Source organism: Manis pentadactyla, chromosome 2 (assembly GCF_030020395.1).
Source record: "Manis pentadactyla isolate mManPen7 chromosome 2, mManPen7.hap1, whole genome shotgun sequence".
Lineage (NCBI taxonomy): Eukaryota > Metazoa > Chordata > Mammalia > Pholidota > Manidae > Manis > Manis pentadactyla.
Window position 1 is genome coordinate 162,001,870 of NC_080020.1, and position 26,710 is coordinate 162,028,579.

Below are 26,710 nucleotides of genomic sequence, written 5' to 3' on the forward strand. Positions count from 1 at the left end.
AGGCTGGGGGTGGCGGCTGCTCCTTGGGCTGTTTTCTGTGCAGCACACACCTGCGGAGGCAGGCTGGGTCTGATCTGCCCAGAGAACCCGAGCAGGCTTGGCTGCCAGCAGTGGGGGCTGCGGTGAGGAGGTCTGCACCCAGCACCTGCCTTCTGTTTTGAAGAAGGAGCTGAGCATTTACTACTCTCTGGAGGACCATTATGACAAAATATCAAAACAATTTTTTTTGGTCTGGCTATCTTTTGACTAACAATTCCACTTGTAGGCATTTATCTTAAACACATCTCAGATTGACACATGCAAAGAAAAATGCACCAAATTGTTCCTTGAAGTGCTGCTTATTAGCCCAAAACTGGAAACAACCAAAATGTCCATCAAAAGGAGCCAGTTACATCAATTGCAATGCAAGGGACTCCATGCAGCTGTTAAGGAATGAGCAAGATCCGTATATGCTGGCATTAAATGTTGGCCACTACATCTGCATGTGTTTTAACCATCTCTGTATTGGTTAACCTCATTTTAAATGCAATATGTAGTCACTGTTAAAATTCAAGCACAGACTAAAAAAGAAGCAGAGCGAATACATGACAGAAGTCAGGGTACGGTTACCCTTGGTGCGGGGATGACATTAGAAGGGAGCATAAGGTTTGGGGGTCGGCACAATCTACTTCATCTGAGAGCTGGTCATACGGGGGTGATCAGTTTATGAAAAGTCATTGAGCTATACACTCAGTACATATAGATATGGAAATAGATACAGATTATATTTCAATAAAGAGATATTTTTTAAATCCAAGTATGGAACATTGCAGAAATGTGTAAAATCAGTATTTGAAGGCTTATTGTTCCTCCAGATTTTCTTCAGCACGTACTTTTTTAAACAAAATTGAAATCTCATAGAAGATATAGAATATAGACAACTGAAAAAGAAAAAAAAAGAATATAGACAACTGAATCTTATTCTGCAAATCTGATTCTGTAATCATGTATCAATGCCTCTGGACATATGTCTTTGTATATGCTTACAGAGGTCTGGAAGGATGTACTCCAACTGGTAATGTCAGTTACTCTGGGGAAATTCCACTTCTGCATTGCACATTTTTGTGTTATGTGAATTTTTACAACGATCATGTTTTTCTTTCATAATTGAGGGAAAAAAACAAAAGTTTGGAGAAGAGAAACAGACTCTTTAAAAAGAGGCTCTGGTCACTGTAGTATTTGAAATTTGGAATCAGTTTTAATTTCCATCTGAGAGAGATTTGTTCATAAATTATGATTTTAAAAATCAGTACAATGGAAGTCACGTGTCACGTGCTGAGGAGGGGGGACAACAGGGCTTGCCTCTACCAGCAGAGCAGCCCTGGGGTACCTCCCCTGCCCATGGGAGCACAGGTAGCATCTCCCTCTTGGTCTTGCTGTGGACCTTGAATGACCACAGATAGGAAGGCCTGGGAGCAACGCTGGTTTCCTCCCCTCCCTTACTCTCAGTAGGAAACAAGGGTGGAGGATTCTGGGCACCAGTCTGCAGGTGTGGCGCTCAGCAGCCCCACTGAGTTGAAAGGAGGAAGGGGGCTCCAACAACCCCCTTCTTTCATCCTTACTCATCCCCACCCCCACCCCAGCTTGTGTCTCTACCTGTAGGAAGTGGGCAACTTGTTTTCACAAAGTGATCCCCAGCCCTGTGTGGGCTGCAGAGCTGATCCGAATCAACCACCCAGTCAAAGGGAGAGAGAGAAAGAGCCCTGTCTTCAGAGGCCTTTCCAGGTGTGGAGGACCGAAGAGATTTCCTCTGTGACTTCTTGGGAAACCTCCAAAGACGCATCATCTCAGTGACGCTCCTCGGTGACTATGAATCACTGGGTCCTGGAGTCCTCCAGCTCCATGACTCAGTGTGTCAGCTCAAACCATGCTCCCCAACAGAAAGAAGCTCTCACCCCCCAACCAGCTTGGGAGTCACAGAAATAGGCATGGCAGGTGTCATTCTTACCAAGCTGAAAGCAGCCGGGTTGAGAAAGGAACTCTTCTTCCCGCACAGTGTCACCAGGTCTCCTGGATGGCTGTTTTCCTCTTACTTGACTGTCTTTTACATGCAGTACCCACCTTAAGCTTCACTCAGACCTCTGCATTCCAGCAGAGACCAGCCACATTTCCTTTCATGTATTTTGAATTGCAGGCCATCTCCTACACTGCCCCTCATCTATGAGTGAGCTAATCACCCTGCCCACTGTGGGGAAAATGGAAGTTCCTGTGGCCACGATCCTCCCCTGAACCTAAACTACTTGATGATGTGACTGGCCTACTCCTGGGCAAATGCTCCCACACCAGTAGGCAATAAGCTATTGTTGATAGGGTCCTATATAAAGAGCTCTGCCCAGTGCTCTGGGCAGAGGCAGAGACTGAGGGTAGATTACAGACCAGCAGACTGCTGGATGCAGAGGTGATTCAGTGCTCGACCTACTGCAGGGAGAATAAAGCTGGGTATAAACCCTTTTACCCCAAGAATGTCCTGTTGTCATTTCTCAGTCTCACTGAATTCACAGTGAACTTGCCTGGGGCTGAAACCTTCAGACAAGACACCTCATCTCTTCCATTAGTGCTTCTCTCCCTTAGGCTTCTTGATGTCAATTCAAATATACACATTTTGGGCACCTTCTGTGTGCCTGCTCTCCCTGTGCTTGGACAAGGCAGGGCCAGGACAGACACGGGCCAGTCCTCAGGCTCACAGGCTTGCTCACAGCACTCACCAGAGAGGCTGCTAGGCCTCAGTCCCCGCCTTCCTAGCCAGTCCCTTATCTCCTGGGGAGGCCAAGACCTACGGGAACCCTTGGCCCTGTCCTGCCACCAGCATTACCCAACCTTGAGGCCAGACTGGGTAAATGAAGGAGCGAGAGGCCTCATCAGGGAGGCCTCAGGCTCCCACAAGCACGTTCTGCTCCCCATGCGGAGCAGCTGGGCACTGCCCTCCCTGGGCATCCTCCCAGCCCTCTTCTGCTGGCTCCCCAACCCAGCCAGTCCGGGCTGCCCAGGGCTTCTCCACACTTCTGAAAGTAGACCCTGCAGTACAGCTGACAACACCTCAGGGAACACAAATTACATATAAATGGAGCGCCTATAGAGTTGTTGGCACTAACATGCACTGAGCTCACACCACTGTCCCTGACTCCAGGGCCTTCCGTCACCTTGCAGAGCACAAACACAGGGCCAGCACTTGGTGACTCTGAAAGCGAGAGCCCTCAGCACCTCACCCTATTGTCAGCCCTGGACAGACAACAAACAGGCAGAGCAGACAGGCCAACACCCAGGGAATGTTCACAAAGGCAGGGTTCTGCTAATAGAAGAGTTTGCAGACTCTCACAGTGGATTTGTGGAGGTCTCTGTGGTTGGGTGGGGGAAAAGCTACAAGGAGAAGATCTGAAGTGTTGGTGGGGACACAGAGGCCCACCTTCCCCCCAACACCCCTCCCCAGCACCCCTTCAGCATCCTGTGGGCCAGGAGCTAGCTGCTTGGCTAGACCTGCTGGCTGGGTAGGACCAGATCAGACAGAAAGGAGGCCAGGAGTCCTGACCCGCCACCCTCACCCACTCCAGGCCTCAGCCAGCTTGGGGCTAGGGAGCAAAGAGCAGTGGAAGACTCACCCTACAGCCGCACAAATGCTTCTGGTTTGGGAATTGGGGGGAAGGGTGACTTCACAAGGCAAGCAGGCCTTCGTGGAAATGAAGTGCCTTCCTAGAACTCCCACTCAAAGCCCACCTCGCCAGAACCACAGAATCCTGTGTCTGGCAGCACACCTTGCGTTGTGGGCTTTGAAGGAGGCAAGAGAAAGGCTCCCTGGGCTCAGAGCCAGGCCCGTCCTTGCCCCAGTGGTTCCTCACATCTTCCTCTGTCAGGACTCCTCCTGCTTACCCAGCACATGTGGAGCGTATCGTTCACTGGCAAAGGGAATAATACTATTGGGATTTTATCTGCATCATCTCAGAGTGAGTGTGCTCCTGCCCATGCCACTTGAGGCTGGGGCAGGGGTGTTTGCCTTGTAAACTATTCCTGGTTATTGTGACTATGGGCCTTTTTAGCAGACTGCTGAGCCTGCACACCTGCTGATGGTAGTTTAAAATCTCTGTCCTGTTCCCTGCCCTGCTTTTTGTATCCAAACTAAATTAAGACCTTTTGTGTGTTTAAGAAAGGAAGGTTGATCCACAGCTTTTCATTTCTCCTGCCATAACCTCTGCACCAAAATTTCACCTTCATAAAATGAGTTGTGACTCACTTGAAGTTAAAAATACATTTTCCATTGGAACAATACAGAGATTAGCATGGCCCCTGTGCAAGGATGACACACAAATTCATGAAGCATTCCATTTTTTTATGTTGCACAAGTGTAGCTGTAGAAAAGTGCTTGTCAGTTGAACAAAAATCACATATGACCAAAAAAAAAAATTATTTCCCAGAAAAATGGAGATGTGTTATTTGCATACACATGTCACTGGGTGGGTGAAAATGTAAAAGAGTGATACCACTCAATCCTGGAGAAGATGTGGACAAGGACACCCAACAGGGGTTGCTGATGGTATTATGAGACACTACAGCCTTTTGGAAAACAGTTTGCAATACCTAATAATAAATCACATACTCTAACTCAGCACTCACAAGAATATGTCTCCTATAAAGTAAAAGCATTATTATGTAAGAATATATATACAAAGATGATTATGTCAATTTCATTTGGGCAAAACAAAAACAGGATGCAACCCCAAGTTCATCAATAGGGAATCACTAAATAAACTGTGATCTACACACACCCTAAAATATCATGCGGCAGTCAAAAGAATGACTTAAAAGAATGATTTGGGGAGATTGCCAGGAATGCTTCTTGAGTAGTTAAAACATGATCCAACTTTTGCAAAGCAAGTAATCAGAAAACCATATACCTGCCTGTAGCTGAGCAGCTGTGACCTCCTGTGTAGGCAAGTGCCACTGACGACACCCACCTGGCTGCCAGCATCAGGCATGAGTGCAAAAAAAGCAAAAGCTCCCCGGAAAAAAGTGATGAGAGGTTAAAACAAAATAGTTCCTCCTTTCATTTTTATTAAATTGACCATTAAAATTCAATTTTACACTACATTGGAAAGCACCTAAGAACCGTATTTTTATTTATTTTTGCACTACCTAGTTCCAAAAGGATTTGCGGGCAGCTTACGAAGCTATTACCCACAAAGGGAGCAGGAAACATGGGGAGCCCAGCAACAGAATGGGAGGCAGGGAAGAAACACTGCACCACCTATTAGCATCTAGCACTCTCCCCACACAAGCCAGTTTGTGTGAATAGCATAAAAATGATGTTATTGTGTCCTTCATCTAATCTGATGTATCACCTCTTACTTTCTACTTTTAGTTTTCCAGCTAGTCCAGGTAATTTATTTTCTCTATTTTTGCCTAAAAGTACAGTTCACCACCCCGGATTGAGGTGCATTGTCCTGACTGGGTTTGTGGTGTGAACACTCAGCTTGCTCAGAAGTAGGGTTAGATGAGAAAGCACAATTTCCACTAATTTGTACCTTTTTTTTTTCACAGAAGTAGAATTTGTTATTATAGTGGCTAAACATATTATTAGTTCCTACATTTAAAAAGCTGGTATTTCAAGCACAGGGACAGCGAGGTCATTGACTTAACTGAGGTGTGACTCTATGGATTTATTTATTGATCTAAAATCTTGAGAACAGTACTTTTTCAGAGTGCCCCAAACTGTTAGTTTTTAATTTCTTATGAGGGTCCCAGAACTTAGTTGACTTTCAAAGTGTCAGAATCCCTAAGGCGGATCTTGTTTTTTACTGTGACCCCCAGGCTTTGTTGCTGGTTAGCCTTGTTCTGAGTTCTAGATTCCTGCTTCCTGGCCATGACGTCCTGTTTTCCCCATCCTTAGGTCTTAGCAGAGGGGTAAATTGCAGAGATGGAGGAATGAGACTCACCCATCTTTTTAGAATCAGAAAGGTTTACTTTCTCCAAGGCAAGAGCCTCTTCCCCACAGTGAGATTATCAGCTACTAGGTATATACTGGTCAACTTACAATTCCTGATTCCAATAATTAAAATTAAGTGACATAAGAATAAACCCACTAGAATATGTGGATTACATGATACAAGTGGCATTTACACACATGGGGAAAGGGTGAATTATATGATAAAGTGTGCTGAACCAATTGGTAAGCTATTTGAAAAAAAATTTAAGTTTTAGCCCTTCACATTTTAGACCAAAAGTATTTCCAGGTTGTTTAAACAAGTGAATGTTTAAAAAATATATATATATACTGAAAGAAAGAAGCCAGAAGTTGGTAATTTAATGAATAATAAACTCTAATAAAAATTAAATATAGACTTGTTTCTAATATAGATTGGAGTTGTTTAGACAACAAATACACAAAAAAAGGAGTGCATTTTAGAAATGTATTTTACAGATTACCAAAATTATTTACCAGATACAATATTTCAGGTAGATGAGTGTGTGAATAAAGGAGCCCATTCGTATTCCGTTGCTGGGAGTGCAGACTGGTGCTGCCATTGTGAAGGGCAATTGGTAATAGTATCAAGAACCTTAAAATTGTGCACATTTTTTGGTCCAGCAATTCTACTTCTATGAATTTATCATGAAAAGGTTATTATGGTTATGCACAAGGATTATTAATGGCAAAAACATGCATCACGTTACTGTGAGCATACTGAAAACATGCTAAAAACCTAAGTATCCAGTGAAATAAATGAGAATGCACCATATTATGTAATAAAAGCCATTGAAATAATGCTGTACCAAGAATGTTAATAACTGGAAAGATATTCACAATGCATTTTTAAATTTAAAAAGCAGGTTATAAAACATTATATGTTATATGAACCCAATCTTGGAAGGGAGGGGAATTAGCTGTGTGCAAGAAACATGCATTAGAAAGAATAGTCAGAGTATATGCCAAAGTTATAACTCTGACTGTTACAGGGGTTGGGGGATGTGGCAGATTACAGGTGATTTTCACCTTCTTGTTTATGCATGGGCATGTCTTCCATCTGTGTATTACATTTATAGCCAGACAAAACAATAAAGCAATTTCAATTTTATCTCTCTCTATATATATATAGATAGATATGAAGAATGTATAATGACAAGAAAAGACTGTTTTTAAAAAGGCACAAAATATTATTAGACTAAAGTATGGCCCCAATTGTAAGAGAGAGAGAATCTGGAAGGCGATACAGTAGAGGTTGTCAGTTGTATCTTTGGGGGCAGGACTTAAGGACTATTTTATTTTCCTCTTCTTTGCTTCACTGTATCCTAGATTTTCTCTAAAAAGAAAGATGGTTTGACAATAAGAAAATAATGCTTTTTAAGGCTGTAACTATTCATACTTGAACAGAACTTCACTCTTACATGTTGGCTCTGATCATCACAGGCTTGCCATCTCTAGCTGCTCTGATGGTTTTTCCTCTCTGTGTCCGGGGCCATTTGAAGGCATCTTACCTTCAGAAGTGAGCTCAACAGCAGCTCCTGCAGCTGCAAAATCTCCTTTGAAAGGGAAAAAAAAAATCATCAAATGACAAACAATAAAAATAAGTTTAAATTTTCCAAAATATAACTGAGATTATCTACTTTATTCATTGATTTTAAAAAGTTGTCTGTGGATCTGACTACACACTCACACACACATTTCTACTTGTTTCAGAGAAGGGGGTGCCCACATCCAATCTCACTTAAAGTTTAAAGTGACCAGATGACCCATATCTTCACACTTGTTTATTGGTATTTGCCTTCCCTTGCCAATCATCATCTCCATTTATTAAGCATTTGTTATGCACTTGGTACTGTGACGTTTCACTGGCATTCTTTCAATTAACCCCTATGCACATATGCACTCTTGCCTTTTACAAGCAGGATTCTAAGCCTAAACTCCACCAAGTCACCAGGCCGGAGTGCAAACAGCAGCAATAAGACTTTACCCAAATACCAGTACCAGATGATGCCTGGTGAAATGTCCTGTCTTCTACCCACACCCATGGGGACAAGAGCAAGAGCAGCTTCATCTTTGATTCCACACAAGTTTATCACCCTGTGAAGCCCAGAGTTCATGAGACCTGCATAGAAACCATCCCGTGGGCTCTTTCTTCTCTACTCTAGATGTGCCTGAAGCAGCAGCAAATGGCAACTAAAATTAAAAAATCTTTGCAACTGGTAAAATCTGATCTGTTAGAGTAATGGATCTCAGTGTTGGGAAAGGAACTTAACATCTATTTAATTCAGCCTCCAGAACAATACTTGATCACCATTTATGACAATCTTGCCACATTGAAATACCTCCTGTGACATGGAACTCACAATCTCTGGCCAACCCTTCACATTTAACTAATTCTACCAGAAAGAGTTTTTCTCAAAGTAAGTCCCTGCAAGCTTCCAAGAACCCCTCAAAAGCAAGTCTACTCAAAGCTACACTTGACTGCTTACACTTTTGAATCACTAACCAAGACGACCTGGAATCACTAAGGCATCCAGACGACCTTTTGTGGGTCCAGAATTCCCAGTGCTGTCTGCATGTAACCCTGAGCATGGCCAATCCCCTGTGTGCCAGTTGTCCTCCACCCCTTTCTAGCTCACCAAGGAAGCCTGCTACAGTGCAGGTGAGCAGGTGACCCTATATTTTATAGGAATAATCTTAAACCTGATCTACTTTTTTTAACAAGTGGGTACTTTTAAGCTGCTACACTTCACACCCAACAGTGACAAAGTAAGGCGTGCATGCACAAAGTCAAGAAGGCGCATTGGGGTTCTTCCCATGTGACAGGTCTCAGGCACCCAGTTGATGGCCACCCTTCTGCCTGTTGGTGTTCCCCTGGCAGAGAACCACTGCTGCTTTCAATGCTATCATTATGAATCCATCAGGGGTTTCTGTTTCCTCTTCATTTACAAATCCGCACATGCCACAGATTCTCAAAAGATTCCATTGTTTGCAAGAAAGTCACAATTTTAGAGTTGTTCTTTTTTGTATGTATTGGGAGGAGCACATTGACTTTATAATTCCATCACCCTGCCACACCATCGGGGAGGTTTGATTGGTTACACGGGGGCAGGTGTGACCGCCTCTTCCCTCCGTAGCTCAGACGGACTCCTCTAACAGGGGCAGTGCTAAGAAGGCAACACAGGCCCTTCTCCCACAAGACCACACTTCCTCCCGAGTTTTCAAGGTTGTATCAATCAATATAAGATAAACGACACTTTCTTAAAGAACCCCTGAAAACATGGGGGCCTCAGCCTGCTTGGTCTACAGATTTATCAAAGCTTGGGGGCGCTGTCTTGCATGTTTTCCTCCAAGAGCTCCAGCTGTGGAGGTCCACCCATTCACGAGGAAGTTGTGCCTGCGCCCCCTTCCTGAAGAAGGAGTCTGCAGCTGCTCTCCACAGGTGTGTCTTCGGGAGGAGCTGATAGATGCTGAGTCAGGCAGCCTGATAGTCAGGGGAAGGCCAGAGGGCAGGGGTGGAGGGGCAGCTGGTGCGCCTCTAGGAAGGAAGTGGCCCACGCCCAGGCCCCTGCAAATGGTCTGCTGACCACTCAGGCCTGGAGCAGCAGCCAGGAACGGGTCACAGCACTTTTCTGCTCCTGATTTGCCTCTGCAGACATTTTTGTTGGTTTCTTACTAAGAGCATCTGGCCCAGGGTCATCAGCCGTAAGAGGCTGAGCCAGCGGAGGCTCCCGGGGCTGGGGTCTCTCCCAGAGCCTCAGGACAGCCACTTCGTGCTGGGCTTTTCCCACCTGTGCTACATGCTAGGTGGCACCTGTCAGGGCAGCCAGTCTCTGACTCCAGCGTGATCACAGCAACCGCAAGCCAGCCACAAGCCTCTGTGTGCCTGGGGTTTGCTGCGACAGTTATGGATTCTGGGGCTGCCCTTCAGAAGGGGCTGGATTCAAAATGTGTACAGAATCCTGAGCCCTGGACTCTTTCCCGGGACAGTCAAAGGGAACGGCCCAAGGAGGGGCTGGGGGGGCCCCTTGAGGCAGGCAATCACCACGCATGAGCAGAGGGAGTCAGGCAGAGCTGCCACCACCCCACATCCCCCCTGCACACCTGCCCTTTTATGCGAGATGTTATATAGGGCAGCCCTCCCCTCTCCAGGAGCTCCCCCACCCCTCACCCCTACCCATCTGTTTGGGACGAACTACCCATCTCTGTGATCGCTGACAAACACAGACCTGGTGTCACCTGGGCTCTGTTCTCAGCCTCCCTGGCATGCCCACAGCCTCCTGAGACACTGTGGACCAGACCCAGAGAAACCGCTCAGGCATTTGAAACCTAGTCTGGAGGGTAATCCTCAGGAAATATTACCATTGGTGTTACTAGTATTATTTATGCATTTTAGAAGTACTGGAAACAGCCTAAACAATCGACAGTTAAAAAGGAATTTTAACAAATTGTGGCCCATTTACTTGGTAGACAATTATTCAAAGCTCAGAAATAGTGGTCCTAAGACACAGGTCAGAGAATGTTTATGCAAATAAAAAACAGGACATAACATTGCATTTACAGTAAGTAGGGTCAAGACAAGGCTTTAAGAAAGAAGCACAAGAAAGCACTATTGAGTACGGTCTGGAGAGACTAGAATCCTCTTTTCATCTTCTGTGGTGGGGCCTGCTCCCCGCTTCCCTGCCCTTCCCCACCCACAGGCCTCCTCCTCTCTTCCCAGAGCCCAGTGAAGCAGTAGAAAGCTCCCCTCCAGGTCACTGGGAGGAGTGATGGAGGTGGGACGGGGTCAGACATGTTTTCATGTGCTCCTCACACGTTTACTCTTCTGTCACTTACTTACTCCTCAACCTTGGGCAGGTGGCTTCTTGTCCCTAAGCCTGTTTCAACTACTACAAAGTGGTAAGATAACAATCGCCCCCCTGCCGTAGGCCAAACACTGTATACACAGTTGAGCAGCTGTGGACAAAGACACAGAACAAAGTGGTGGCTCCGGGCATGGGCTGTGCCCACTAGCCGTCTCTGGCAGAGGGAGGGGCCACACTGGTCTGTGCCTCAGCCTTGCTGTCACAAACAGGGCTTATCCCGGTGCCTGGCCCAGGAGGTCCTGCTGGTGATACGAGTGGCCTGCTCTGCATCTTGGCTGTGCACTCAGCCAAACCCAGGGCACTCCTTCCCTCCTCGCAGACAAGGCAGGGAAAAGAGGGTCCCCCGAAAACCCCCCACTGCACTTAGAACACATTCCTGTTCTCTCCTGGGGTGCCCCCAGGCCTGCTATCTCTCCCAGGCCCCTTGCATGTGGCACACACCACACACACACAACTCACGAAGGCTCTCCCTCCTCAGGCTGTGTGCCCCACTCCGGCTCCATCTGCTGGACCCCGCTGGCTCCTCAGCCTTCCTCCCGGACCCCACTCTCCCATTCATCCTACAACACCTAGACTTTCCAGAAGGCCCCGCAGGGGTTCTCTGTGACCACGCTTTCACGCTTCTCACACTCTCGTACTTTCTTCTCTGTGTTTTTCCTTGTTACCTCTGCCCCTCTGCCCTGTCAGCCTCAGAGACCACATGTGTTTCTTGAGCAATGCTTAACCCTCTGCCTAGCACAGTGAATATTGAACAAATGAGCAAACAAACATTACGTTTAACATGAAAACAAACCAGGGACTTGGTCCTTGTGTGATTCCACTTACATGAGGAATAGAAAGGAGTCAAATTCAGGGAGTGAGAAAGCAGATGGTAGTTGGCAGGGGCTGGGGGAAGGGGGGAAGCGGGAATTAGGGTTTAATGGGGACAGAGTTCCAGTTTGGGAAAATGATAAAGTTCTGGAGATGGATGGTGGCGATGGCTGCACAACAATGTAGATGTTAATGCCACTGAACTGTACACTTAAAAGTGGTTAAAATGGCTCAATGTATGTTTTATATATTTTACCTCATTTAAAAAAAATTTAAGCAGTTGTGGAGAAACATATAAACATAGTAAATAACTGGAGAATCATGAAGACAGCATCTGAAATGGCACAGACAATATGGGGCAAGAAGAGACACACTGCTCGATGCAGCTCCCAGAAAGAAAAAAGACCAGGTCTGAAAACTGTTTCTGGGGCAGAGTGCGGCTTTGCACTGAACATCGCTCCTCTAGAAGGGAAGTGAGTTATTTTCAAGTCTATTTGTAAAGGCGATACAATTGCGGTAATATACGCTGCAGAAATGTAGAAACTAGAGAAAAGAACAAAGGAAAGGCATCTTGACTTATTTTCTTCTAATGTTTTTAAAACATTTTCTACATAGTTGTAGTCATGTTGAATGTATGTTTTTATAAAATATACCGTAAGCATGTTTCTTATTTCAACCTGGTTTTCATAATTACATCATAATTTTAATGTTTAAAATTGTATGGAATGGATTATAATGGTTTGCTTAAGTAATTATTGACTTTTAAATATTTCAATCACTTGCCACTTTTAACATCTCTGTTCATACTCCATTGTGCTAATCTCAGATTATATCCCATGGAGAAATTTTCCAGACTGGAATTACTGAGCATATGGGTATAAACATTTTTTTTTAGAGCTTACAAAACATAGAATTTTATTTAAATTTGTGTACAGATAAAAATTTACCAAAATTAAAAAAAACTAATTCAAATTCTTTCCAACCACAAACATGGATATTATGAGAAAAAGCCACATCCTCTCAATTACATTTTCCCAGCTGGCAGATTCTGAGGTGATGGGTGGGGTAGGGGGAGAGACTGACACTCACAACATAATTTGATCTTCAGTGTTGCCTCACCTCGAAATGACTTAATCACAGAGATTTCTCTAAGAATCAGCATTCTTCAGTTTTGACATTAAAAGAGAACACCTTTGACTCCAAGATTACAAGATTTCTGACTTTATTTTAGTGTGAGGTAAACAGTATATGCAATATTAAGGCATCTTTCATTGTACAATATATTTCAGAATATTCACGGATTTCCAAACAAATGTTGGAATTAGAAGCTCCTTAAAACTGTTACAGTGTGTGACAGCTATTTGTTTGAATGACTGAGAGGCACCTTTTTGATAGTTAATCTGTTAAATGAATTTTACACAGCCTGTGGATTAAAAAAACTTTTTATACAGGGCTAAATGTCCACCAAAACTGTTGTAATGAACAAGGGCCTGATCTCAAATTCTGTATATACGCACACTGTTTGGCCACACAGACTGCTCTGCAAAGTTGGCAAAACAAAGCCTACTGAGCAGGATTATTGTGAGAAAAAAGTATGAAAACATACAACATTAATGTAGTGAAGACAGTAAGTGAAATCACATTATTTAGGCTGCCTAGATATCTTATTCAAGAAAATACAGATTCAAGATTTTTCATTGGGATTCTTGCTCATCCCCTCTCTCTGTTTCTTCCCAATGGGATAACCATTTCCTTCATAGTGATGAGAGAACCATTCTTTTTTTTATGGGAAAATGGACTTCTTCCTCTGAGGGGTCAAGGCAAAGCCACCACTTCTTAACCACGCTGGCCACAGCCTTCTTGGCCGCATCTTCCAGGTTGACCACTGAAGTAATGGGGAGTCCGCTGTTACTCTGGGCCTTGTGGACATTGGTTCCTTCCAGCCGGACCACCAGCGGTACCTTGAGTTCCAGCTCCCTGCAGGCTTTGGTGATCCCATTGACAATGATGACACAGTTGACGATTCCACCAAAAATATTGACAAGGATGGCTTCAACCTTAGGATCGGCTGTGAGCAGTTTGAAGACAATACACTTGGGCTTCCTTTATACCACCACCAAGATCCAAGAAGTTGGCTGGCTTCCCACCATTCAGGAAAATAATGTCACAAGTAGCCATGGCAAGTCCAGCACCATTCACAAAGCAGGCAATGTTGCCATCCAGTCCTGTGTATTTCAGATCGTATCTGGCAGCTTCATTTTCAATGGGCTCATCATTCTCTGATTTGTCATCCATAGCAAATAGGTCCTTTTGTCAGAATTCTGCATTGTCATCAAAGTTTATCTTGGCATCAAAACAAACAACTTGTCCTTGTGAAGTTTCACCAAAGGGATTCACTTCCACCTGGGTAGCATCAATTTTCAGGAAGAGATTATACAGCTTCTTAATTTGATCTGCAGCCTGGTTTGTCAAAGGCCCAACAAAGCCTAGATTTTCTGCCATCCGCTGAGCTTGGCTGTCCTTTATCCCTTCAATAATGTCAATTTGCTCCTTAAAAATAAGTTCTGGATTTGAAGCTGCCACTTCTTCAATGTCAACACCCCCTTGAGGGCTGCCCACCAGTACAGGGCCATTGCAAGACTGGTCCATCAGAATCGCCAAGTATGTTTCTCTGGAAATATCCAAGGCTTTGCAACCATCACCTTGTTAACTTTCACACCTTCTCTAGGAGTTTGTTTTGTTGCTAGATTATATCCAATCATCTGTTTAGCCAGCTGTCCCACAACTTTAGGGTCTTTCGTTAAATGAATGCCTCCTTTCAAACCACTACTGAAGATACCTTTTCCTCTTACTCCAGCTAAGATCTGGGCTTTTAAAACAATTTCTTTTGCATTTAGTCTCTTAGCTACCTCCAGAGCTTCATTTGCTGTGTCTGCCACAAAGAATCTTTGAACCTTCACTCCGTTGTCAGACAGGAGTTTCTTGCTCTGGTATTCCTGCAGATTCAGCCATCTCCTGGGGGTTACCTGAACTGTCTGGGACCTGGAGGCCAGGAGCGGGGGCTGGAGCACCAGGTCTCAGAAGTTTCCTGGCCCGTGCCACCATAGGGGATGCCATCTTGGGTATAAACATTTTTATGGCTTTAAATTCTTTCCAGGCCACCAGCATGTAGCAGAGTTACCCCACTTTCACCCCCAGCAGCCATCACCTTGTTCTTCCCTGCTGGCTTATAGGTAGGAAATACTTTTTCAGCAGTTTGTATGGTAATTTTGTGTTGGAAAATCACTACATTTTTTAAAAAACCTTAGTTTTAGAGCAGTTTTGGGTTCACAACAAAATCGAAAGGAAGGTACAGGGATTTTCCGTATGCCGCTGCCCCCACACATGCACAGCCTCCCCCATTACCAGAGTGGCATGTTTGTTACAATTGATGAGCCTTCCTGACACATCATTAGCACCCAAAGTCCATGAGTTTACGTTATTGCACATACAGTGGGTTTGGACAATACATAATGACATATATCCATCATTACATTATCACACAGAGAGTTTCACAGCCCTAAAAATCCTCTGTGCTCCATCTGTCAGTCTCTCCCTTCCCCTATTCACCCCTGACAATCACTAATCATTTTACTGTCTCCAGTTTTGCATCTTCTATAATGTCCTATAGTTGGGATCATATAGTATATAACTTTTTAGATTGACTTCTTTCACAGTAATATGTATTTAAGGTTCCTCCAGGTCTTTTCATAGTTTGATAACTCAATTCTTTTTAGTGCTGAATGATATTCCATTGTCTGGATGCACAGTTTACTTAACCACTTACTGGTTGAAGAACATCTTGGTTGCTTCCAGGTTTTGGCAATTATGTGTAAGACTGCTATAAATATCTGTGCAGGTTTTTGTGTGGATTTAAGTGTTCAGATCCTCTGGGTAAATACCAAGGAGTGAGAGTATATTTAGTTTTGTAAGAAACTGCCAATCTGCCTTCCAAAGTGGCTGTGCATTTTGCATTCCCACCAGCAAGTGTTGAGAGTTCCTGTTGCTCCACATCCTCATCAGCATTTGATGTTGTCAGTATTCTGGATTTTAGCCATTCTAATAGGTGGATAGTAGTATCTCATTGTTCTTTTTATTTGCATTTCCCTGTTGATATATGATGTGGAATATAATTTCTTATGCTTTTTTGCCATCTGTATATTGTCTTTGGTGAGCTATCTGATTTTTGACCCATTTTTCAATTGGGTTATTTTCTTACTATCGAGTTTTAAGAGTCCTTTGCATGTTTTGGATAATGGTCCTTTATCAGATGTGTTTTTTGCAAGCATTTTCTTCCAGCGTGTGGCTTATCACTTTCTAAACATTGTCTTAGCAGAGCAAAAGTTTTTAATTTTAACAAGTCCAGCTTACCAGTTATTTCTTTCATGGATATGATAGTGCCTTAGGAAAATGCAGGATTTTAAAACTCTGTTTTCCAAGTAGAACATCTTTCCTTGTAGTACACAGACCTGCCTGGTGTGTTTGTAGAGCTAAAACATAGAGTTTATGCTATAAACATGGCACAAACTCAAAACCCTACAAGAGGTACCTGGTTCATTTCTGCTTGCAAATGGGGGCAAATCAGGGCAGGCTTACTCGAGTTCCCAGGTGTTGCTCAGGGAGGCAGCAAAAGAAACTGCACTGAGGCCCTCGGGCAGAGGCTCCTTACTAAGGCCACAGGGACAGAGGGACAATCCAGAACCGCACATGATGCTCGGGGCTGAGGCAGCCCTTCAAAATCAGAGAGAAGTAGGGCTGGAAAAGGCAAAAGAATAAAGAAGGCAGGACCGGATAGGGTGAGGAATTCAGTGGTAGGAAGGGAAGAGTGCAAGAAGCAGGGGCAGGGGACACACAGCCCCGCCAAGAGGACTTTCCCTTTGGAGAGGACTGGTGGGTGACTCTGGGGGCTTTCCCCCACTGCAGCAGGGTTTTGCTGAAAGTGAAACTGCGACTTCCCAAGGGTTCTGAAGGGGTTTGCCCTGGGAGGGAAGATGTTCCACTTGGGGGGGCCACACTGGCTTAAAAACAATCCCTCCGCCTGCTTTCAGTTATCGAGGCCCTGCTGCCATGGAGGAAGGAGCCCCCGTGTGTCTTAACCCAAGTATGCCTGACAGGACAAGACCCCATCTGCTTCCTCACCACAAGATGAGTAAGAATAATAAAGCTCCTCTCTGCTGAGTACATCCAGGCACCAGCCAGCACTGTGCTGAGAAAAGTACGTTACTTTACTTGTTTACTTTCCTAACAGCTAATAGGAGGAATGTTAATAACTCACCCCTCTACAGGTAAAGAAACCGAAGCCCAGAGAGGCTCTGGGGCATCATCAAAAGCACACAGTATGTACTGGGTCAGAGAGCAAGGACTCAACCAAGGCAGCCTGACTCCAACACCTTACCTACTCCCCACACGCACCAGACATAGCCAAGGTGTTCCTTGAGACTCTGAGGAGATGCAAGCCTGTAACTTTGGGGAAAAAAACTCGGGGAAACCTGTGCAACCTTATGCAAAGTTTGATTTATTGGGTTATTTGAGAAAAAATGAAAAAGTAAAGTTTGCCCATCCAAAGCACATAGACCCAGCTACACAGTATGGTTCAGAAGAGGAGAGGCTGGAGGGACATGTCCTGTGGGAGAGACAGGACAGCTCAGTAGTTAGGGTAGGGGCTGGCATCTGACAGACTTGGGCTGCCTGTGTGTGACCCTGGGCAAATGACTGGCTGTTGTTTTTCCCAGTTTTATTGAGACATAATTGACATGTAATAATTGCATTTTTTTTTCAGATGTACAACATAATGATTTGATATGTTTATATTGCAAAATGTTCACTACAGTAAGTCTAGTTAACATCCATCACCTCACAGTTAGAATTTTTTTTCTTGTAACTTTTGAGATCACTCTTAGCAACTTTCAAATATGCAATGTAGTATTGTTAATGATAGTCACCATGCTGTCCATGCATCCCCAGGACTTTTTTACCTTATACCTGGAAGTTTGCACCTTTTAAGTCACCATGCTGTCCATGCATCCCCAGGACTTTTTTACCTTATACCTGGAAGTTTGCACCTTTTAATCCCCTTTATCCATTACCCCCAGCCCCAACTCCCTGTCTCTAGCAACTACCAATCTTTTCTCTGTATTTATGAGTTGTTTTTTTAGATACCACATAAAAATGAGACTATACTGCATGTCTTTTTCTGTCATATTTCACTGAGCATAATACCCTGAAGGTACATCCATGTTGTGACAAGAATTCATTTTTTGAAATGGCTGAGTAATATTCCATTGTGTGTGTGTTTCTATCATCTATCTATCTATCTATCTATCTATCTATCTATCTATCTATCTATCTATCTATCTACCATATTTTCCTTATCCATTTATCCATCAGTGGATACTTAAGATTGTTTCCTTATCTAGCTATTATAAATACTGATGCAATGAACATGGGGGTGCAGATATCTCTTCAATATAGTTATTTTACTCCCTTTGAATACATACCCAGAAGTGAAATTGCCGAGTCATATGATACTTCTATTATTAATTTTTTGAGAAACTGCCACACTGTTTTCCACAGTGGCTGGTCCAATTTCCATTCCTACCAGCAGTGCAAAGAGTTCCCCTTTCTCCACATCCTCACCAACATTTGTTATTTGTCTTTTTTTAAAAATTTTTTATTAAGGTTATTATAGATATACTTTATGAAGGTTTCACATGAAAAAACAATGTGGTTACTATATTTACCCATATTATCAAGTCCCCACCCATACCCCAATGCAGTCACTGTCCATCAGTGCAGCAAGATGTCACAGATCCACTGTGTGCCTTCTCTGTGCTACACTGTTTTCCCCGTGACCCCCACACCATGTGTACCAATCATAATACCCCTCAATCCCCTTCTCTCTCCCTCCCCACCGGCCCTCTCACACCCCTCCCCTTTGGTAACCACTAGTCTCTTCTTGGAGTCTGTGAGTCTGCTGCTATTTTGTTCCTTCAGTTTTGCTTCGTTGTTATACTCCACAAATGAGGGAAATCATTTGGCACTTGTCTTTCTCTGCCTGGCTTATTTCACTGAGCATAATATCCTCCAGCTCCATCCATGTTGTTGCAAATGGTAGGATTTGTTTCTTTCTTATGGCTGAGTAGTATTCCTTTGTGTATATGTACCACATCTTCTTTATCTGTCTTTTTGATACTAGCCATTCTGATCAGTCTGAGGTGATATCTCATTATGGTTTGATTTGCATTTCCCTGATGATTAGTGATATTGAACATCTTTTCATTTATCTGTTGGCCAATGGCATATCTTTTTTGGAAAAATATCTATTCAGTTCTTCTGCCCATTTGTGATGGATTGTTTGGTGGTTTTTTGCTTTTGAACTGTATGAGTTCTTTATATATTTTGGATATGAAGCCCTTCTCAAATAGATGGTTTGCCTGGCTATTTTTGAACAACCCAAATCTCATTCTAACTCAGTGCTGGCACAAGGATGTTTCATTAACCTTAGAAATCCTAGTACTTTAAACAGTGCTTCAAACACAACAGGTACTCTCACATATAATTATTCTATTAACCTTCTAAAGAGACAGAGTTCATAAGTTTTGTTTTAAATTATGAGACATGTCAAATATAGAGAAAAGTACTGAAAATCATATCATAGATGCCCAGATTCCCACTGTCAGATTTATAAAATTAAACATTTTGCCAAACTTTCTTCAGTTTTTTATTTCAAGAAACAGAATGTTAATACTTGGTACACCCCTATCCCCTCCTCCACCTCCTGCATGGCAAGGTAAGCCCTTGTGCTGAACTTGGTGAGTTCTACCTGTTCAGGCTTTTGTATTTTTATACTTGTAAAACTTTTATTATATAAGTATGTATTTATAAATAATGATATAATAAAAAATAATTTAGAGCACCACTTTGTATGTGATTTTATTTTTTGTAAATGTGATTTTATGCACATTAGAAATCTGTTTATATCATTGGACATTACATTTTTGAGATTCACCTGTGTTGATGCCATTCACTGTTATTTAACTTACCACCATTTGTTTATCCATTCCTCTATTATTCAATATTTAGGCGTCTTCTAATTTTTGTTATTAAGATTTCCAATTTCTGCTCTTTGTACCTCCGTGAACATTCTTATATTTCAAAGTTTCTCTTAGTGACAAACCAAAAGTGGTGGTGCTGGGGTCGGTGGTTTGGGGAAATGGTGAGCATCTTCATTTTGACTGGATATTGCCAACTTGTCTCCAAAGTGGTTGCACCCATTTACATTGCATAAAAGTTCTTTGGCCATTTCCTCACTCGGGCTTGACATTATCAGTCTTGTTAATTTTTGCTAGTCAGTTATGAAGTAATAGTTGTCTTAATTTGCATTTCACTTATTCAAGTAAAGTTTAGAGTCTTTTTATATGGATACTGGCCAGTTCATGTACTTTGTTCATTTTAAATCATTTGACTTCATCTGATTAGTTTGTAGTAGTCACCTACACTGTGGATAATGATCCTTGGTTGTTTCTGTGAATTTCAAATACCTTTTCCTAATCTGAAATCTGTTCTTAAACTTTGAACTCACTGGCTTTTGTCCCACATTCTTTTTTTTTTTTAAATATAGTAACATGTTATTAGACCTTTATGGTTTGTGTTTTTATGTCTTCATCAAGAAATTCTGCCCTTATCCTATGTCATAAAACCTGTTTTTCAAAAAGTTTTAAAGCTTTGCTTTTCCCATTTAGCTCTCTATTCTATCTGGGGTATACTTTCATGAATGGTTTGAGATAGAGGTCAAGTTTCACATTTTTCCCACATGGAAAGCCATCGGAAAGCACATGACTGAATCCTTTACCCACGATGTGTACAGTCACCTCTGACATTTCCATTTATCTCTTTTCTGGGACCTCTACTCTGTTCAATTGGTCTATTACTGTTTAAATTGTTACAGTTTCTAAATCGTGGTATTTGGAAAAATCCTCACTCTTTAGGAAAATTATCTTAGCTATTTTTGGTCCTTCATACTTCCACATGATTTTTATAATCAGCTTGTCAGGAATATCTGCTTGACATTTAGAGTACACTGAATCTGTATATTAACTGGGGAAAACTGACACCTTGAAATTGAGTCTTCATATACAATATAAGGTGCTTCTGAGAAGTTTCCATTGGAACAAACTCACTGACATGTGTGGGACAGGCTGGCTCGTCCTCCAACCTGAGATGACAATTATTAACCCAACTCACAACTCTGCTGGGAGAAATTTTAAAAATATGAGGGTGTCTCTTGCAGCTACAGACCTTGGTTCCAAATGTCGGGGAACTAACTTGTAGTTCATGCACTACTGAAATACACCTCAATTAACCACAGCAATAAAATCGAGGGCAATGCCCAAGAGGGCAGGGTAAAACTTTCACCCCGAGTCCCCACATGAGGTTAGTTCTTGGGGGATGATTACAATAAGTGATTCTGCATGCGATTTCTTTTTCTGAGGATAATCAGAAGAAACAGAAACAGTTTTCCAGTTTCAAGCTGCTGAATTAAACAAGGCTGGATGCCATATTGCTCCCCCGGCCTGCTGAGTGCTACAATCCTGGCTCTTTCCAGAGTTGGGTTGGCACAACACCTGACTGGTCACCTGAGTCACAGAGAAAATAATTCTTCAACAAGTACCAACAGATTGTGTTGTGCCTGACTTGGTGCACGTATGGAGGCCCCCTCATCTTTCGCAGGGCCTCAAGGGGAAGGCATTTCAATAATCCCTGTGCCTTGATGCCTGCCTTGAAAGTACAGCCATGCCCTTACCTCACCACAGCTGCTTGGCCCCTGGGTCCCTGAGAAGCACTTTAAGCTCCCTTCATATTTTTAAAGCTTAATAAAAATCTTATGAACACAATTTTGTCAGAAAAAAGAAAATGTAACTAGTAGTCCTTTGCTGTCCCAAACTGGCTATCACCACATTGGTTTGGATAATACTGGTGCTTTTTCTGTGCATTTACAAACACGTATAATTTTTACATAAAAGAGTCATAATATATACATTGCTCAGAACCTCATTTTTCACTTAACAACATGTGTTAGAGTTTGTTTCATTCCAGGACATAAGAATGTATTGGGTTATTTTAACTGTTGTGTGGTATTCTTTTAGGTCAGTGAACCGTAATTTAAATTCCCACTGCCCCATTGATGAACACTGGGTTTTCTCCCAAACTTCGCTTTATAGGCAGTGATGCATGAACACTTTTATACCTGCCTCATCTTGTACAAATGTTCAGGAGCACACTTTGCTGCATACGGAGCTAGATATGTTGCTCAGACAAGTGCTGGAAAAACATTGATAAATAGTTATTTATATGGAGCAGGGGGATAAACGAAACAAAGAACTGTTTTACTCCAACAGATAGAAAACAGTTATAAACATGATAACCATTAATCCAACTACACCAATAATCACTTTAAGTTCAAATGATCTAAATACACCAACTAAATAAAAGACAGAGATTGTCAGAATATAAAAAAATCAATACCCAAGCATATGCTGTCTACAAGAAACCTACTTAAATGTAAAAACTCGTGTTGTAAAGGGATAGCAAAAGCTATATTATGTTAACACTAATCAAGACAAAGCTGGAGTAGTTGTATTAATTTCAGAGAGACTGCAGAACAAGGAAAATTATCAAGATTAAAAAGAGGCACCACATAATGTTAACGGGGTCAATTCTCCAAGAAGACTCAACGATCCTTAACATGTATGCACCTAACAACAGGGCACCAAAATATGTGAGACAAAAACTGACAGGACTGCAAGAAGAAACAGACAAATCTACTACCATAGTTGGATATTTCAATACCCTTCTCTAAGTAACTGGTAGATCCAGCAGGCAGAAAATCAGTAATGAGTTAACTGACCTGAACAGCACGATAAACCAACTGGATTTAATAGACATTCACAGAGTAGCCATCAAACAGAAGAATATACATTCTTCCCAAGGTCACATGGAATATTCACCAAAACAGACCATACACACCTTCACAAATTTAAAAGACTATAAATCATACCAAGTATATTCTCAGAGTCTAATGGAATTAAACTAGAAATGAATAACAGAAAGATAGCTAAAAAATCCCAAAATATTTGGAGATTAAACAACACACTTCTAAATAACACGAGTCAATGAGCAAGTTTCAAGAGAAATTTTTTAATATTTTAAACCAAATGAAAATGAAAACACATCTTAGCAAAATATGTAGGATTCAGTAAAAACAGTGCTTTGAGGGAAATGTATAGCATTAAATGCATATTTTAAAAAGGAAGGAAGACCTAAAATCACCAATCTAAGTTTCCACCCTAAGAAATAAAACAAGAGCAATTTAAGCCTAAAACAAGAAGAAGAAAAGAAATAAAAATTAGAGAAGAAATCAATAAAAATGAAAACAGGGAAACAGAAAATCAATGAAACTAAAAGCTGGTTGTTAGAAAAGATCAATAAAATTGATCATTCTCTAGCCAGACTAGCCAAGAAAAAAAGAAGACACAATTTACTAATATCAGAAATAAATGAAGAGTCATCTATCTATATTGGTCACAAGGACACTAAAAGGATACTATAAATGGACAGGGCCACTTGTGTAGGACAAGCTGGGCCACTCCTCCCCTCTCAGTCCTGAAAAAAACAAAGGACTCCAGCTCCCCACCCCTTACTCCTTTCTCTGAGGGACACTGAAACAGGAATCTATCATGTAATCTCACGGGGCATAACTTTTCCCCATATTTCAGCCCAATTACCTTAAAATCTTACCACCTTTAAAAAAGAAAAAGGAGTTAAAGAAGCCTCCCCTCCCCACCAATTTATAAGCTTTAGGCCCCACAGGACCCCTACCTGCTTCGTGTGTCACACTGAAAGGTCAGGCCCACAGGCAGTGCGGACGGAGACAGGATGAATTTGAGGTATCTGGTTTGATAGGCTGGATTTTTTATTTTTCAATAAGGTGTTTTGCCATAGAATAAGCATAAATGTAATTCCTAGAACATAAGAACTGGAAGAGATTAACCTCCTCAAGATAAAAAAACAGAAGCACAAAAGGACAGGAACAGATAATCCACATACAAAAAAGAAAATACAACCAATTAATGGACCTGCAAAAAAAAAAAAAAAAAAAAAAGAAAGGTGACCCTCCATAAAAATCAAAGCAAATTTTAATAAGTATCCCCATTTCTTACCTCTCTCAAAATAAGACAGTCTTGTTTTGCGTTTTGTTCTTTTTATACCTGCTGCTGACCAGGGAGGGTTCAGTGAAGCAAGCCCTCTGCTGTGAAAGCCATCGTGTGCTTTTGTCAAATTCTTCAGAGGCCAGTTTGGCTCTCAAGGCCATTTCCTTCTGAAAATTCAGACCAAGGAAATAATTCAAAATGCATAAAAAGATACATATCCCACTATGCTTATTTGTTTATCATCTTAACAGATATGTGGTTTTTACACTTCATATTATCACTATAAAATTTGGAAATAAGATGGTGAAAAAGAGTACACTTCCAGTTATAAAGAGTAAACTTCCAGTTATAAAACGAACAAATTCTGTGGATGTAATATACAGTCAGGTGACTGTAGTTAAAAATACTGTACTGTATGTTTGAAAAAACAGATGATAGAGAAAAAAAATGAAACTATGTGAGGTAATGGATGTGTTAACTAACCTTACTGTGGTAATCACTTCCCCACATACACATATATCAAACCATCATGTTGTACACCTTAAACATACACAATATTACATCTCAATAAAGCTGGGGAAGAAATTAAGTTAAACAAAATATGTAAAGCACAAACTGTTAAAAATATACAAAAGTAAACGGCAAGTCCATGCACATACTTTGAAAACTCACAGTTCTTTCAGAAATTAAGAGGTCAGGTAGATAAAAGAACATAGTGGATATGGATAGTGTATTCTACTGAGTGTGCTTTAATATATAGAGTTTTGTACTCAATGAATCACTCAAAACTATGTCTAGAGTTATTTGCAAAATCAACCATCAATCAAAAGCTCAACAAATTCTAAAAAGTATAAATATAGGCCACATTCTCAGACCCCAAGGCATTAAGATTAAAAGCAAATGGGGAAAAATCTATCCACCTAAAAAACTGTAACACCTTTTGAGAACTCTTAAATTAAGAAATGAAAACTGAAATTACATACTATTTAGAACTCACTGTATCATAGTGCAAAAATAGACACGACCTGAATGTCCAACTTATTGGGCAACATATGAGCAGAATGTTATGCAAATATTCCACACGACTGAGACTTGTGTAGAAATGTTGTAAGAGAAATGTGTATGATATAACAATTTTAAAAAGCAGGCTGGAAACCAGAATAAGAAATAGGATGAAAATGATGGGGAAAAAATTAAAAATACCTAAGGAGAGGTTTTAAACAAAAAAGCAAAAAAAAAAATTTTTTTTTAATATACCAGAATGAGTGATTATAGCCCCTTATTGGCACTAGGAGAAATTTTCTTATTTTTTTTATTTTATACCTTCCTAAATGTTTTTAAGTTAAAAAAGGAAGGCAGAACTTTTAAAAGTTAAATATTGACTGTGTATATCTAAGGCAGAGAGGGTCTAGGGGATTTGCTAAAGACAAATTCAGGGCAGGGCCCGGGCGCCCACTCTACTGCCGGCCCCTAACTCCCACGGCTGTGTGTAATCAGCCCGGGAACAACCAAATAACGATGATTCGCATCACAAGAAGAAACAGGCTGGGCGTAATGACTTGTTAGGTAACTGACAGCCGGACACCTTTGACCAAGGGGGCTCCGGTTCCAGGCATCGCCAGGGTCAGCGCGCGGCCAGCCTTCTATAAAACTAAAACTAGGAGCGGAATGAAATCGGTGAGCCGAAAAAAGGGTCCTCAAAAGAGTTCCGGGTCCTATAAACCTCCGTCTGCGTGCTCTGGGCCTGCCCCCCTCCCAGGCCCGCCCCAGCCCAGCGCACCCCAGGCTGGACCCGCCGCGCGCACCTCTCTTGCACGCGACCGCTGCGTCCTGCGCCGAAGACCGGGACCGGAAGCTCCCCGCTCCGCCCGCGCGTCCCGCGAGCTCGCCCCCGCCGGAGCTCCCCGGCCCGCCCCGCCCCGCCCGCGCCCGGGCCCGGGCCCTCTCCCGGCTGCAGGGCCGCCGGAGCGCGAGAGAGGGCCCCGCCCCCGCCCGGAACCCGCAGACCGCAAGCAGGTCAGCCCCGGGCCGGGGTCCCGGTGCCGGAACCGCCCAGACTCTCCAGCTGGTCCCTTTTCATTGTTTGACAAGTGAGGGAAGGAGAGTTGGGAGAAGACCCAGCCTGGCCCAAAGAAGAGCTTCTCAAATTGCGGGCTCCTATCTGCTATTAAACCGTTGATATTCTAGCTATTTCTACGGACAATGCAGTGCACAGACGATTTAGGACTGATTGGTAGATAATTGGATTGGGGGAGATTAGGAGTCTGCCCGAAACATCTTCCTGCCCTATCTTGGGACAGAAATTACATCTTTAACCAGTCATTTAATCTGGCAAAATGTAAACCCCGCCTCCCCACCCACAAGAGTAATGTCGGCGGCCATAGAACAGCAGGACTCTGAGGGGCCTGTGACGGGACAGGTAACTTGGGAGTCGGGGCGGGGACCCTGAGAAGGCAGGCGCTGGAGCGTCAGCCGACGGAGGCTATCGCGGGTGGCTTTTGCACCAACCCAGCCTGACCAAAACTGGAGCGACCTCGCCCCCTGCAGGACTGCGGGCGCGTTAGCCTTTACTCGAGGTGGGCACCCGCGGACGTGGGGGCTGCTTCCTGGGTCCCATCTCCTGAGTTATTTGTAAAATGCTCACTTCCCTGCGCCTCTGTTTTTCTTCCTCTATACAGTAAATGTATGGGACCGTATCTTCCCTGGGTTCGTTTCCAATTCCGGATTCTAGATCCCTCCTTCCCGTTTCCCCTGCCAGAACCCACCAGGCGCGCCCTCCTCACCCCCCACCCCTTGGT

At 42.8% G+C, this 26,710-nt stretch overlaps 1 long non-coding RNA gene and 2 pseudogenes across 1 annotated transcript; 1 reads left to right on the plus strand and 2 right to left on the minus strand.

The window, feature by feature from the left end:
- Nucleotides 1-692: 692 nt before the first annotated feature.
- LOC118935077 (uncharacterized) lies at nt 693-26,357 on the minus strand. Its single transcript, XR_008995777.1, has 6 exons — nt 25,718-26,357; nt 23,922-25,563; nt 23,581-23,837; nt 7,411-7,545; nt 4,926-7,325; nt 693-920 (listed from the first exon to the last, which is right to left on the minus strand). It is a non-coding gene; the product is annotated as an uncharacterized LOC118935077 (long non-coding RNA).
- Nucleotides 4,263-4,362, plus strand: LOC118935110 (U6 spliceosomal RNA; annotated as a pseudogene).
- Nucleotides 12,549-14,796, minus strand: LOC118935075 (succinate--CoA ligase [GDP-forming] subunit beta, mitochondrial-like; annotated as a pseudogene).
- Nucleotides 26,358-26,710: the final 353 nt, after the last annotated feature.